The sequence below is a fragment of the Palaemon carinicauda genome, chromosome 33, assembly GCF_036898095.1.
Source record: "Palaemon carinicauda isolate YSFRI2023 chromosome 33, ASM3689809v2, whole genome shotgun sequence".
NCBI lineage: Eukaryota > Metazoa > Arthropoda > Malacostraca > Decapoda > Palaemonidae > Palaemon > Palaemon carinicauda.
The window spans coordinates 49,541,463-49,554,089 of NC_090757.1; the positions used below are offsets into that span (position 1 = coordinate 49,541,463).

General features: G+C 41.1%; 6 non-coding genes across 6 annotated transcripts; 2 read left to right on the top strand and 4 right to left on the bottom strand.

Moving 5' to 3' along the window:
- Window positions 1–883: 883 nt before the first annotated feature.
- TRNAM-CAU (transfer RNA methionine (anticodon CAU)) lies at window positions 884–955 on the bottom strand. Its single transcript has one exon. It is a non-coding gene; the product is annotated as a tRNA-Met (tRNA).
- Window positions 956–1,972: 1,017 nt separating this feature from the next.
- Window positions 1,973–2,044, bottom strand: TRNAM-CAU (transfer RNA methionine (anticodon CAU)). Its single transcript has one exon. It is a non-coding gene; the product is annotated as a tRNA-Met (tRNA).
- Window positions 2,045–3,547: 1,503 nt separating this feature from the next.
- On the bottom strand, window positions 3,548–3,619 carry TRNAM-CAU (transfer RNA methionine (anticodon CAU)). The gene has a single exon. It is a non-coding gene; the product is annotated as a tRNA-Met (tRNA).
- Window positions 3,620–3,759: 140 nt separating this feature from the next.
- Window positions 3,760–3,831, top strand: TRNAM-CAU (transfer RNA methionine (anticodon CAU)). Its single transcript has one exon. It is a non-coding gene; the product is annotated as a tRNA-Met (tRNA).
- Window positions 3,832–4,575: 744 nt separating this feature from the next.
- On the bottom strand, window positions 4,576–4,647 carry TRNAM-CAU (transfer RNA methionine (anticodon CAU)). Its single transcript has one exon. It is a non-coding gene; the product is annotated as a tRNA-Met (tRNA).
- A 140-nt stretch (window positions 4,648–4,787) lies between these two features.
- On the top strand, window positions 4,788–4,859 carry TRNAM-CAU (transfer RNA methionine (anticodon CAU)). The gene has a single exon. It is a non-coding gene; the product is annotated as a tRNA-Met (tRNA).
- Window positions 4,860–12,627: the final 7,768 nt, after the last annotated feature.

Here is a 12,627-nt window from a genome sequence, read left to right on the forward strand (position 1 = left end):
CTGTCTATACAAGCTTGCCGACCAGGGTTCGATTCCCGGCCGGTCACAAGCTCTTGTCTTTGTGTGATTTCGCCTGGGGCTCTGATCCCAAGGTCGTTAAGAGAATCCAGACATTAATGTATCAAAAATATATATGGCTTATTTAAATATGAAAAACACGTCTAAATGTGCAAAATTTATCATTAATCGAATGCCAAGTAACAAACTACCAATTAGCTACGATGGTGAAGATGGGTTGATTTCAATTCTAAGTACAAAACACCTGAATTCGACAGGTATAAGTACATAAGAATTGTCATTGACTTTTATCTTTCTTCGTGGCCAAGTGGTTTAGTCACTGTCTATACAAGCTTGCCGACCAGGGTTCGATTCCCGCCCGGTCACAAGCTCTTGTCATTGTGTGATTTTGCCTGGGGCTCTGATCCCAAGGTCGTTAAGAGAATCCAGACATTAATGTATCAAAAATATATATGGCTTATTTAAATATATATATGTATATATATTATATATATATATATATATATATATATATATATATGCAGAAGAACCACTGGGAAAATGAAAATACAGAATATACACTTGAGTCCTGACTAGTTTCGTGATACTTCCTCTGAGGAAGTATCACGAAACTAGTCAGGACTCAAGTGTATATTCTGTATTTTCATTTTCCCTGTGGTTCTTCTGCATCTGAGCATCACGTTTTCCTGTGATTTTTACGCATATATATATATATATAGTGTGTGTATTTTTTTGTTCCTTTAATATTATTTTATTCGAAAATCAGATTTCCAATGGCTATAAGTAACATCATTTCATCTGATAGAACGCTTTTCTTTATTTCAACTTTTAGTTCACAAACATTGAGTAGGAAAAATGTAATTGCTAGCAGAGCGTGGTTTCGATCCACGGACCTCTGGGTTATGGGCCCAGCACGCTTCCACTGCGCCACTCTGCTCCGGAAGTAATGCCCAGGAAGCTAATGGGAAACCCTGACATTTAGCTTATGGAGGAATGTCCACTACAAAAGTCTTTCCTTGAAATTAATTTCCCACCTACTCCATGATGTTATTTCACCTTATTTGGTTATGAAGTGTGAACAGAGTGGCGCAGTGGAAGCGTGCTGGGCCCATAACCCAGAGGTCCGTGGATCGAAACCACGGTCTGCTAACAAATCAGTAATTTTATCTGCTTAAGCTGCAAATTTATGCCTGGCTCTAAGATTTACATGATGTTACTGGATACATTTACTGCACAACTATCATAAATTTGTATATGAATTCGTAAAGAAACTTGGCTATTGGAAAGTTATGTGGAATTGCAATTCTTTTTGTTTTTCCTTACATAATTAGGAATAGAGATGAATGGCTGACAATCAAAGTGGGTTCTGAAATTATTAGATTATCTAAACAGAATCTTAGATTAAATGTATGTCACCGACATTTTAATTTAGAAAGAAAAGATCCTCGTCTAGAAAAATTGACATTTTATGATTATCTTTTTAAATTAGACAGCTGTTGTTGTCGCGAGCACCGAAGAAATTATATTTACAATATAATTCTATTAAATCTAAGTCAAGTTTGAATATATTGCATTTTAGTATCTGATGATAAATTATGTCAGTCTGAAAAAGATATGCTAACAAATTTCCATCTGTGTATATATATATATATATATATATATATATATATATATATATATATATATATATATATATGTATGTGTATATGTATATATATATATATATATATATATATATATATATATATATATATATATATATATATACATATATATATATATATATATATATATATATATATATATATATATATATATATATATATATATAGTATGTGTGTATGTGTAATTCAAAATCCTTTGGATACTAAAAATAACTTAATTTCATCTGGTTGCACACTTTCCTTTATTTCAAAATTATTTCACTAACTTTCACTAGAAAAAATGTAAGTGCTAGCAGAGCGTGGTTTCGATCCACGGACCTCTGGGTTATGGGCCCAGCACGCTTCCACTGCGCCACTCTGCTCCGGAAGAAATTCCCAGGAAGCTAATGGGAAACCCTGACATTTAGCTTATGGCGGAATGTCCACTACAAAAGTCTTTCCTTGAAATTAATTTCCCACCTAATCCATGATGTTATTTCACCTTATTTGGTTATGAAGTGTGAGCAGAGTGGCGCAGTGGAAGCGTGCTGGGCCCATAACCCAGAGGTCCGTGGATCGAAACCACGGTCTGCTAACAAATCAGTAATTTTATCTGCTTAAGCAGCAAATTTATGCCTGACTCTAAGATTTACTTGATGTTACTGGATACATATACTGCACAACTATCATAAATTTGTATATGAATTCGTAAAGAAACTTGGCTATCGGAAAGTTATGTGGAATTGCAATTCTTTTTGTTTTTCCCTACATAATTAGGAATAGAGGCGAGTGGCTGACAATCAAAGTGGGTTCTGAAATTATTAGATTATCTAAACAGAATCTTAGATTAAATGTATGTCACCGACATTTTCATTTAGAAAGAAATGAACCTCGTCTAGAAAAATTGACATTTTATGATTATCTTTTCAAATTAGACAGCTGTTGTTATCGCGAGCACTGAGGAAATTATATTTACAATATAATTCTATTAAATCTAAGTCAAGTTTGAATATATTGCATTTCAGTATCTGATGATAAATTATATCAGTCTGAAAAAGATATGCTAACAAATTTCCATCTGTGTATATATATATATATATATATATATATATATATATATATATATATATATACACACACATATATCTATATATATATATATATATATATATATATATATATGTGTGTGTGTAATAAATGAAATAGTTAATTATTACATGTTTAAAACACATGACGTAATATGTCATTGTGGATGAAGATGCTAGCGTGAGATTTGCTGTAGTCAGATAAAATCATAAACAGGATGTATTTTGCATCCCTCGTCAATGTAACATTTTTCTGAAACGTCAACACAAATGCATACCGTGTGAAAGATTGTGTCGTCACCGGATGCAGGTGTCTTCCGAGAGACGAATGTAAAGTTTACATATTGTGTTTAAATGCTGAGACAACTAAGCATACGATATCTGTGATATCGATAATTTAGGCAATTCATATCTATACTTCACCTGAATTGGTCATCCGACCTAACCAGCTACACTCCTGTGATGGAGATGTTTAACACTGTTGTTTTTAGAGAATAAACCATTTTTAAGTTACAAAGATGAACTTTATTTCAAGACTTAACATCTCAAACAACACATACTCAATGTGTGCTTATAACAGTAGCACACTAATATATATATATATATATATATATATATATATATATATATATATATGTGTGTGTGTGTGTGTGTGTGTGTGTGTATGTGTGTTCTTTTACTGTTACTTTCATTCATAATTCAAAATCCTTTGGATACTAAAAATAACATAATTTCATCTGATTGCTCACTCCTTTTTTTCAAAATTATTTCACTAACCTTCACTAGAAAAAATGTAAGTGCTAGCAGAGCGTGGTTTCGATCCACGGACCTCTGGGTTATGGGCCCAGCACGCTTCCACTGCGCCACTCTGCTCCGGAAGAAATTCCCCTGAAGCTAATGGGAAACCCTGACATTTAGCTTATGGCAGAATGTCCACTACAAAAGTCATTCCTTGAAATTAATTTCCCACCTACTCCATGATGTTATTTCACCTTATTTGGTTATGAAGTGTGAGCAGAGTGGCGCAGTGGAAGCGTGCTGGGCCCATAACCCAGAGGTCCGTGGATCGAAACCACGCTCTGCTAACAAATCAGTAATTTTATCTGCTTAAGCAGCAAATTTATGCCTGGCTCTATGATTTACATGATGTTACTGGATACATATACTGCACAACTATCATATATTTGTATATGAATTCGTAAAGAAACTTGGCTATCGGAAAGTTATGTGGAATTGCAATTCTTTTTGTTTTTCCTTACATAATTAGGAATAGAGATGAATGGCTGACAATCAAAGTGGGTTCTGAAATTATTAGATTATCTAAACAGACTCTTAGATTAAATGTATGTCACCGACATTTTCATTTAGAAAGAAAAGATCCTAGTCTAGAAAAATTGACATTTTATGATTATCTTTTTAAATAAGACAGCTGTTGTTATCGCGAGCACTGAAGAAATTATATTCACAAAATAATTCTATTAAATCTAAGTCGTTTGAATATATTGCATTTTAGTATCTGATGATAAATTATGTCAGTCTGAAAAAGGTATGCTAACAAATTTCCATCTGTATATATATATATATATATATATATATATATATATATATATATATATATATATATATATATATATATATATATACACACACACACGCACATATATATATATATATATATATAGTATGTGTGTATGTGTGTTCTTTTACTGTTACTTTCATTCATAATTCAAAATCCTTTGGATACTAAAAATAACATAATTTCATCTGATTGCACACTCCTTTTTTTTCAAAATTATTTCACTAACCTTCACTAGAAAAAATGTAAGTGCTAGCAGAGCGTGGTTTCGATCCACGGACCTCTGGGTTATGGGCCCAGCACGCTTCCACTGCGCCACTCTGCTCCGGAAGAAATTCCCCTGAAGCCAATGGGAAACCCTGACATTTAGCTTATGGCGGAATGTCCACTACAAAAGTCTTTCCTTGAAATTAATTTCCCACCTAATCCATGATGTTATTTCACCTTATTTGGTTATGAAGTGTGAGCAGAGTGGCGCAGTGGAAGCGTGCTGGGCCCATAACCCAGAGGTCCGTGGATCGAAACCACGCTCTGCTAACAAATCAGTAATTTTATCTGCTTAAGCAGCAAATTTATGCTTGGCTTTAAGATTTACATGATGTTACGGGATACATATACTGCACAACTATCATAAATTTGTATATGAATTCATAAAGAAACTTGGCTATTGGAAAGTTATGTGGAATTGCAATTCTTTTTGTTTTCCCTTACATAATTAGGAATAGAGATGAATGGCTGACAATAGAATGGGTTCTTAAATTATCAGATTATCTAAACAGAATCTTAGATTAAATGTATGTCACCGACATTTTCATTTAGAAAGAAAAGATCCTCGTCTAGAAAAATTGACATTTTATGATTATCTTTTTAAATTAGACACCTGTTGTTATCGCGAGCACCGAAGAAATTATATTTACAATATAATTCTATTAAATCTAAGTCAAGTTTGAATGTATTGCATTTTAGTATCTGATGATAAATTATGTCAGTCTGGAAAAGGTATGCTAATAAATTTCCATCTGTGTGTGTATATGTATATAAATACACACACATATATATATATATATATGCATATATATAACGGATTTTGAGCGAAGCGAAAAATCTATTTTCGGGTGAGATGGCCATGTCGTCCTGATGGAAGTTCCTATAGGGTAGCTTCCTAGGGTATATTACAACTACGGCGATATTCCCAGAGAATTTACCTTAAGGTACCAGAATTCTAACTCCTGGAGCGAGTATCCCTCGTGAAAGGGATATCGCGACATATCAGAGGACGTATTCTTGACACGCCTCATGGCAATCTGCATCCCGAACAGAGATTTCGTCTCGCAGGGGGCAAATGGCAAGAAACGAATTCGTGAAAGAAAAAGGGGGAGTCGCTCTCAAGGCTCCCTATCTCCCGATTCGTAAGCGTGCCTGGCGCCAATCCTGGCGCCATCTGTATTCCTTGTAGCGTACACGAGGTGCTACAGATACTGTATGTAGGGAGGGGTCCTACAGCCCTTTCTTAGAAAGGCAAGGGCGGGTCCATCAGGACGACATGGCCATCTCACCCAAAAATAGATTTTTCGCTTCGCTCAAAATCCGTTTTTTGGGCTCAAGCCATGTCGTCCTGATGGAAGTATACCAGAGCATTACTGTATCTGTGGATTCTCAGAACGTGCCGTACTCCCCGGATGTAATTTTTCCCGGTCGACTAGACCTAGAGACCTAAGATGTTACCGTTATACATCTTTTCAACTAACTATAAACCATGTTAGAGCTTCCTGCCCCCTACAGGGAAGAGTCCTACTAGACTCTGGAAAAGTCTCGAAGAGTACATATACCTATGTATGAATACCAGGCAAGCTAATATAGTGGTCTCGCCCTATATTAAGTAAAGCATAGTTTGTAAAGAACCACTGCGTCAATATGAAATATCGACCAGTTCTCCGCACAATACTTGTATTGGACAAAGGTTTTATATCCGCATAGGAGGAAAACCAATGCAACATAGCTTGCATAAAGGAACAATTCTATTAGAATTATCCCAGATAAGGTACATAGAATGAATGCTCAATTATACCAATAAATTGACACAGGTGAAGGAGACGCAAGGTTCTCAAGAACCAGTTTATTATTATTATTATTATTATTATTAAATGCTAAGCTACAACCCTAGTTGGAAAAGCAGGATGCTATAAGCCCAGGGGCCCCAACAGGGAAAATAGCTCAGTGAGGAAAGGAAGCAAGGAAAAATAAAATATTTTAAGAATAGTAACAACATTTAAATAAATATTTCCTATATAAACAATAAAAACTTCAACAAAACAAGAGAAAGAGAAACTAGGTACAACAGTGTGCCTGAGTGTACCCTCAAGCAAGAGAACTCTAACCCAAGACAGTGGAAGGCCATGGTACAGAGGCTATAGCACTACCCAAGACTAGAGAACAATGGTTTGATTTTGGAGTGTCCTTCTCCTAGAAGAGCTGCTTACCATAGCTAAAGAGTCTCTTCTACCCTTACCAAGAGGAAAGTAGCCACTGAACAATTACATTGCCGTAGTTAACCCCTTGGGTGAAGAAGAATTGTTTAGTAATCTCAGTGTTGTCAGGTGTATGAGGACAGAGGAATATCTGTAAAGAATAGGCCAGACTATTCGGTGTCTGTGTAGGCAAAGGGAAAGAACCGTAACCCGAGAGAAGGATCCAATATGGTACTGTCTGGCCAGTCAAAGGACCCCCTAACTCTCTAGCGGTAGTATCTCAACGGGCGGCTGGTGCCCTGGCCAACCTACTACCTATATTGACAGGCAATAAATAGACAGGTTAACCACAATTATATATATATATATATACATAAGAAGAGGATAACCCAAAACTTTAAGCATAAGTATGATAGTAAACAGAACTTGTTTGTCTGAAAGAAAAAACATTAAATGCCACTTTTAAGATACCGAGGTATCAAAGTCATAAAAGTCTGTATTACAAATCAATGACATTAGCGTTAGAAACGCTCGGCACACATGTCTGTACTTATGCTAGGTTCACCTTTGGAAATGGAACAGTCTACATGGGCAACACAGTGCCCTCACATAGTTTGTAGTACAGTATGTAACTACACACTCACCCTGGAATTAATCGTCCCAATTAAAACCACTGTTCCTCGCAGAGTTAAACAGTAGGGTTAACACCGCGACCCACTGCTACCACAGATCTCTTTAGTTCCTCTACTTGCTTCGCATAGTGGCGAAAGAACACTCTGGAAGACTTCCAGCCAGCGTATGAACGGAGATGTTCAAAATCCATACAATTAAAGAAATTTAAGGATGAGGCAACTTTCCTCGGATCGTGACCTGCGGGTGTACTGTCAGGATCCGCTCTGTGAATAAATTATGTGATTTTCGCTCTGAGTTGATTCAGAGATAAATTTGAGCCTGATGTTTCTCCCCTGAATAGTTGACCACCCTTGAAGTCTGAAGTTCTATGAAGATAGACCTTTAGGCATTCTACTGGACATAGAGATGGATCTTCTTTCAGAGGGCAGATTCTCTAGGGACCCCACCTGTTGGTGGGTAACTCATTCTTGGCGAGAAACGTAGGATCCGGAAACAGGTTCAGTTCTCCCCCATCCAGGAACTGAACACGACCTGCCTCTCTCGAGAGGGCTACAATCTCACTAACCCTGGCCCCGGACGCGAGTGCAAATAGGAAAATAACTTTTTGTGTCAAATCCTTTAACGCACACTCTTCATTGTTCAACAGAGAAGCGAAATGAAGAACTTGTCCAGAGACCATGAAATGGGCTTTGGAGGTGCTGAAGGTCTGAGCCTAGCGCAGGCTTTCAGAACTTTATTAAAGATCTCGTTACCTAGGTTGACCTGGAAGGCATATAGAATGGGTCTTGTCAAAGCAGACTTACACGCTGAAATCGTGTTAGCTGCCAATCCTTGACCATGGAGGTGGATGAAGAAAGATAAGCAGAAGTCTGTCAAGATCTCCTGCGGATTCTTCGCCTTGACAAAAGGCCACCCATTTTCTCCAAGACGACTCATATTGCCTTCTAGTAAATTTGCACTTATATTCCTCAAGGAAGTCTATGCTGGCTTTCGAAATCCCGAAACGCTTTCTCACCGCTAGGGAGAGAAAATCATGAGCTGCAGGGTCCGGGTTTTCTGTAATGAAGCGCAGACAGTTGACTTCTGGACTCGCTGGGTCAGAACTGGATCTGGTAGCGGTACAAACTTCAGCTGCAGTTCCAATGCCAGGGGGAACCACACGCTGTTCGGCCACTTGTGGGCCACTATTGCCGCTACCCCCCTTGAAGGATCTCAGTTAGTTGAGGACCCTCAACAGAAGGTTGTGAGGAGGGAACAGATAAATCTTGGACCATCTGTTCCAGTCGAGGGACATCGCGTCCACTGCTTCCGCTAAGGGGTCCTCGTACGGGGACACGTACAGGGGCAACTTCTTGTTGTCTTTCGTCGCAAAGAGGTCTATCTGCAGTTCTGGGACTTGATTCAGAATGAAGGAGAATGATCCTGCGTCTAAGGACCATTCCGACTCTATCGGTGTGAACCTGGATAGAGCGTCCGCCGTCACATTGCGGACTCCTTGAAGGTGAACTGCCGACAGGTACCACATCTTCTTTTCCGCCAATCGGACGATGGCCAACATCACCTGGTTGAGAGGTGGTGACCTCGATCCTTGTTGATTCAAGCATCTCACAACTACCTCGCTGTCCATCACCAACCTTATGTGGATCGAGTGACGCGGGGAGACTTTCTTTAAGGTAAGGAGCACTGCCATAGCTTCTAGAAAGTTTATGTGAAAGGTCTTGAATAGCTTGGACCAAGTCCCCTGGACTTTTTTCCGATGAGAGTGACCTCCCCATCCCTCCTTCGAGGTGTCTGAGTGAATCGTCACCGACGGGGGAGGTGGCTGAAGAAGAACCGACTTCTTTAGATGTCTGGCTTGGGACCAAGGCCTGAGAAGAGTACTTAGCCGAAGCGGAACTGGTCTTCTCAGATCTCTTCGCGCGTTTGATGCATAACTTCTCCAAACTCCAGTTGCATCCTTTAGCTGTGCTCTTAGCACTGGGTCTGTCACCGAAGCAAACAGGAGAGAGCCCAGTAACCTCTCCTGCTCGCGTCTTGATATCCTTTCGGAATCTAGAAGTCTCTTGACAGAACCCGCTATCTCCTTCCTTTTCTTCGCCGGGATAGAGAAACGGTGTGACAAAAGGTCCCAGTGGATTCCCAGCCACTGGAACTTTTGAGATGGAAAAAGTCGAGACTTTTTTCTGTTGATCTTGAAGCCTAGGAACTCTAGGAACTGGATCACTTGACTGGAAGCTTGCAAGCATTCTGTCTCGGATGCTGCCCACACCAACCAGTCATCCAGGTAGGCTACTACCTGAATTCCCTTTAGGCGTAATTGTTTGAGAGCTACGCTCGCAAGCTTCGTAAAAATCCTTGGGGCTATGTTTAGCCCGAATGGCATGGCTCCGAAGGCGTATAGTCTTCGTTGTAGCCTGAACCCTAGGTAGGGGGAGAGTCGACGGCTGATTGGAATGTGCCAATAGGCGTCTGACAAGTCTATAGAGACGGAATATGCCCTCTTGGGCAGTAAGGTCCTTATGTGTTGCAGTGTTAGCATTTTGAATTTGCAATTCACTATGAACTTGTTGAGTGGCGACAAGTCCAGAATGACTCTGAGCTTTTCCGAGTCTTTCTTGGGAACACAAAACAGCCTCCCTTAGAAATTGATGGGCTTCACCCTTCGGATCACCTTTTTTCTCCAACAGTTCTTGAACGTACTCCTCCAGAACGGGGGTGGAGTGTTGGAAAAACCGAAGGCACGGGGGTGGAGTGCTGTACCAGCTCCAGCCCAGTCCATTCTTGAGTAGGCTGTGGGCCCAGGGATCGAAGGTCCACCGATCCCGAAATTTCAGAAGTCTCCCTCCTACCGGTATCATCTCACTTGGACTGTCGTCCTGAGGTCTTGCCTTCCTGACCACGACCACCCCTGAATCCCCTTCCCTTTGAGGGGCGCCTAGACGAGCCTCTGGCTGCTCCTCTAGGCTTTGCTCGAAAGGAAGTAGACTGCCCTTCGAATGCTGGGGTGAATGCCGTGGACTGTGTCGACACGGCCTGGGGTCCCCACTGAAAAGTGGTCGGGGTTTGTGCCACGATCTGGGGCACTAGAGGCAATGGCAATTGCAGTTGCTGTTGCTGTCTAACAGGCTTGGCTGGCCGAGACGGTAGCCTAGTCCTCATAGTCTTCCTCTTTGGTTGAGGACCCTCATCCAGGGAAGACTTTCTTTTGATAGCCAGGCCCCACTTCTGGAGAAGGTTTCTATTCTCCAAGGCGGCCTTATCAACAACTTCTTTGACCAAGTCGGTAGGGAAAAGGTCTTTTCCCCAAATGTTGGAGGAGATTAGTTTCCTTGGCTCGTGCCTCACTGTAGCCGAGGTGAACACGAACTCCCTACAAGCTCTCCTTGCCTTGACGAAGCCATAAAGGTCCTTCGTCACTGTAGCCAGATGAGTCTTGGGCACCACCATGAACATTTCATGGACCTTGGGGTCACTTGCCATCGTCTCAAGAGTAGTCTGAAGAGACATTGAGGCAGCCAGTCTTTCTTTTGTCTTGAACTCTCTTCGCAAAAGAAAGTCAGACAGCTTAGGGAGGTCCTCGCCGAACTGACGTCCGGCAATATCAGCCTCCAACTTTCCAACTGAGAACGTAAGATGGACGTCCTTCCAGTCTTTGTGGTCCATAGGCAGGGCCAGCGACAAGGGTTTACACTCCTCCAGGGAGGGGCAAGACTTGCCGGTCTCGACTGCTTTTAGTACAGCCGCAAATCCTTTCTGTAAAAAGGGGAAGGCTCTAGAAGGCGAGGACACAAGGGAAGGGAGCTTCTTGCTCAATGCAGCTACCTTTGAGTTAGAGAAGCCCCTCTCTTTCATCGAGGATGAAAGTAGAGCTTGAGCCTTAGCGTGGTCCATCACTATGACCTCCTTCGGCTCTGTCTCCTCCTTTGAAGCTGGTTCCTTCATCAGCCGGACATAACAGTCCGGATATGATGCCTTGCTGGGCCAGAATTCCACCTCCTCCAGGGGAACTGAGCCCAGCTTATCCGAGATGACGATCTTTCCAGTCGTCATCGGCATGTGCTCAGCATACCTCCATGGGTTAGCATCTGAGCACAAGGGAAGGTCTTTCACATTGAGCTTTTTCTGGGGCCCATGTGATTCTGCAAGGCACTGCATCCGCAGTTCCATTGCAGCCGCCTTCTCCTGATTCTCCTTCTGCATTTGTTGGATCATTCCAACAAATGCAGCTCTACTGGGAGACCAGCTGATGTTGAGGGAATAGGCTCCGGAATCTGAACCGGAGTAGCCGACACCTCGTCGACCTCTTCCTCTACAACGTCTGGGGCTTGAACTTCATCCTGGGCTTCTGCCAGGAGGTCTTCCTCCAGACGCTCGTCCACATCAGACATCCTGTCATCTAACTGGATATCTTGCATCGCGACCGCGACTTCAGCATCCACCTGGATCTGAACTTGGGGGATCTCCTCTTGAGGCTGGGGAATCACTGCATCAGCTGATGCCTTAGGGAAAAGATACGCCCTCATCTTCTCACTTGGAAGATAAGGGCCAGAGGTGTTCTTTTGGAAGCCCCTTACCCAGGTACGAAGCTTTCCCCTTGCTATATCCCTTGATTCCGCCGTCCTAGGGGAATCAAAGGCCTCAGTAATCAGGTTAGTGCACACAGTACATACCTGAGGGTCCCAATACCGGAGATCATCCTTGGAGACAGCGCATGCTGCGTGTCTCCTACAAAACTCATGTCCGCAGAGGTTCTTGCTGCGGACGTTGCTGAAAACACTTCCGCACTTCGGAAGGTCCTTCTGTAAAGAGAAGAAATTTCCATGAGTATCAAGTGAACTATGTATCACTGGATATGCATTGTATAGCATAACAATTCAGAAAGGAAAGACACACACTTGTGTTTCCCTCACAACCCAATGTTGCAGCCTTCCAGATAATAAAATCAAATGGTTAATCTCTTCTAGAGTAACCAATGCAAAGTTTCCAGAGGAAACAGGTGGAGCTCACACCTAAGCAATGATTTTAAAGTCCTGGATAATAGACAGGAAAGAACTCACTTTCCTATCTGTAGGGCAACAGCAAAGGACTGTGCAAGAAAACACAAAAGTGTTAGAACACACAGTGCTGTACCAAAACCCATACTATAGTTTTCTTCTTACTGTATATGTTATACTGAAGAATACTAGTACAGTATAGGAGGATAC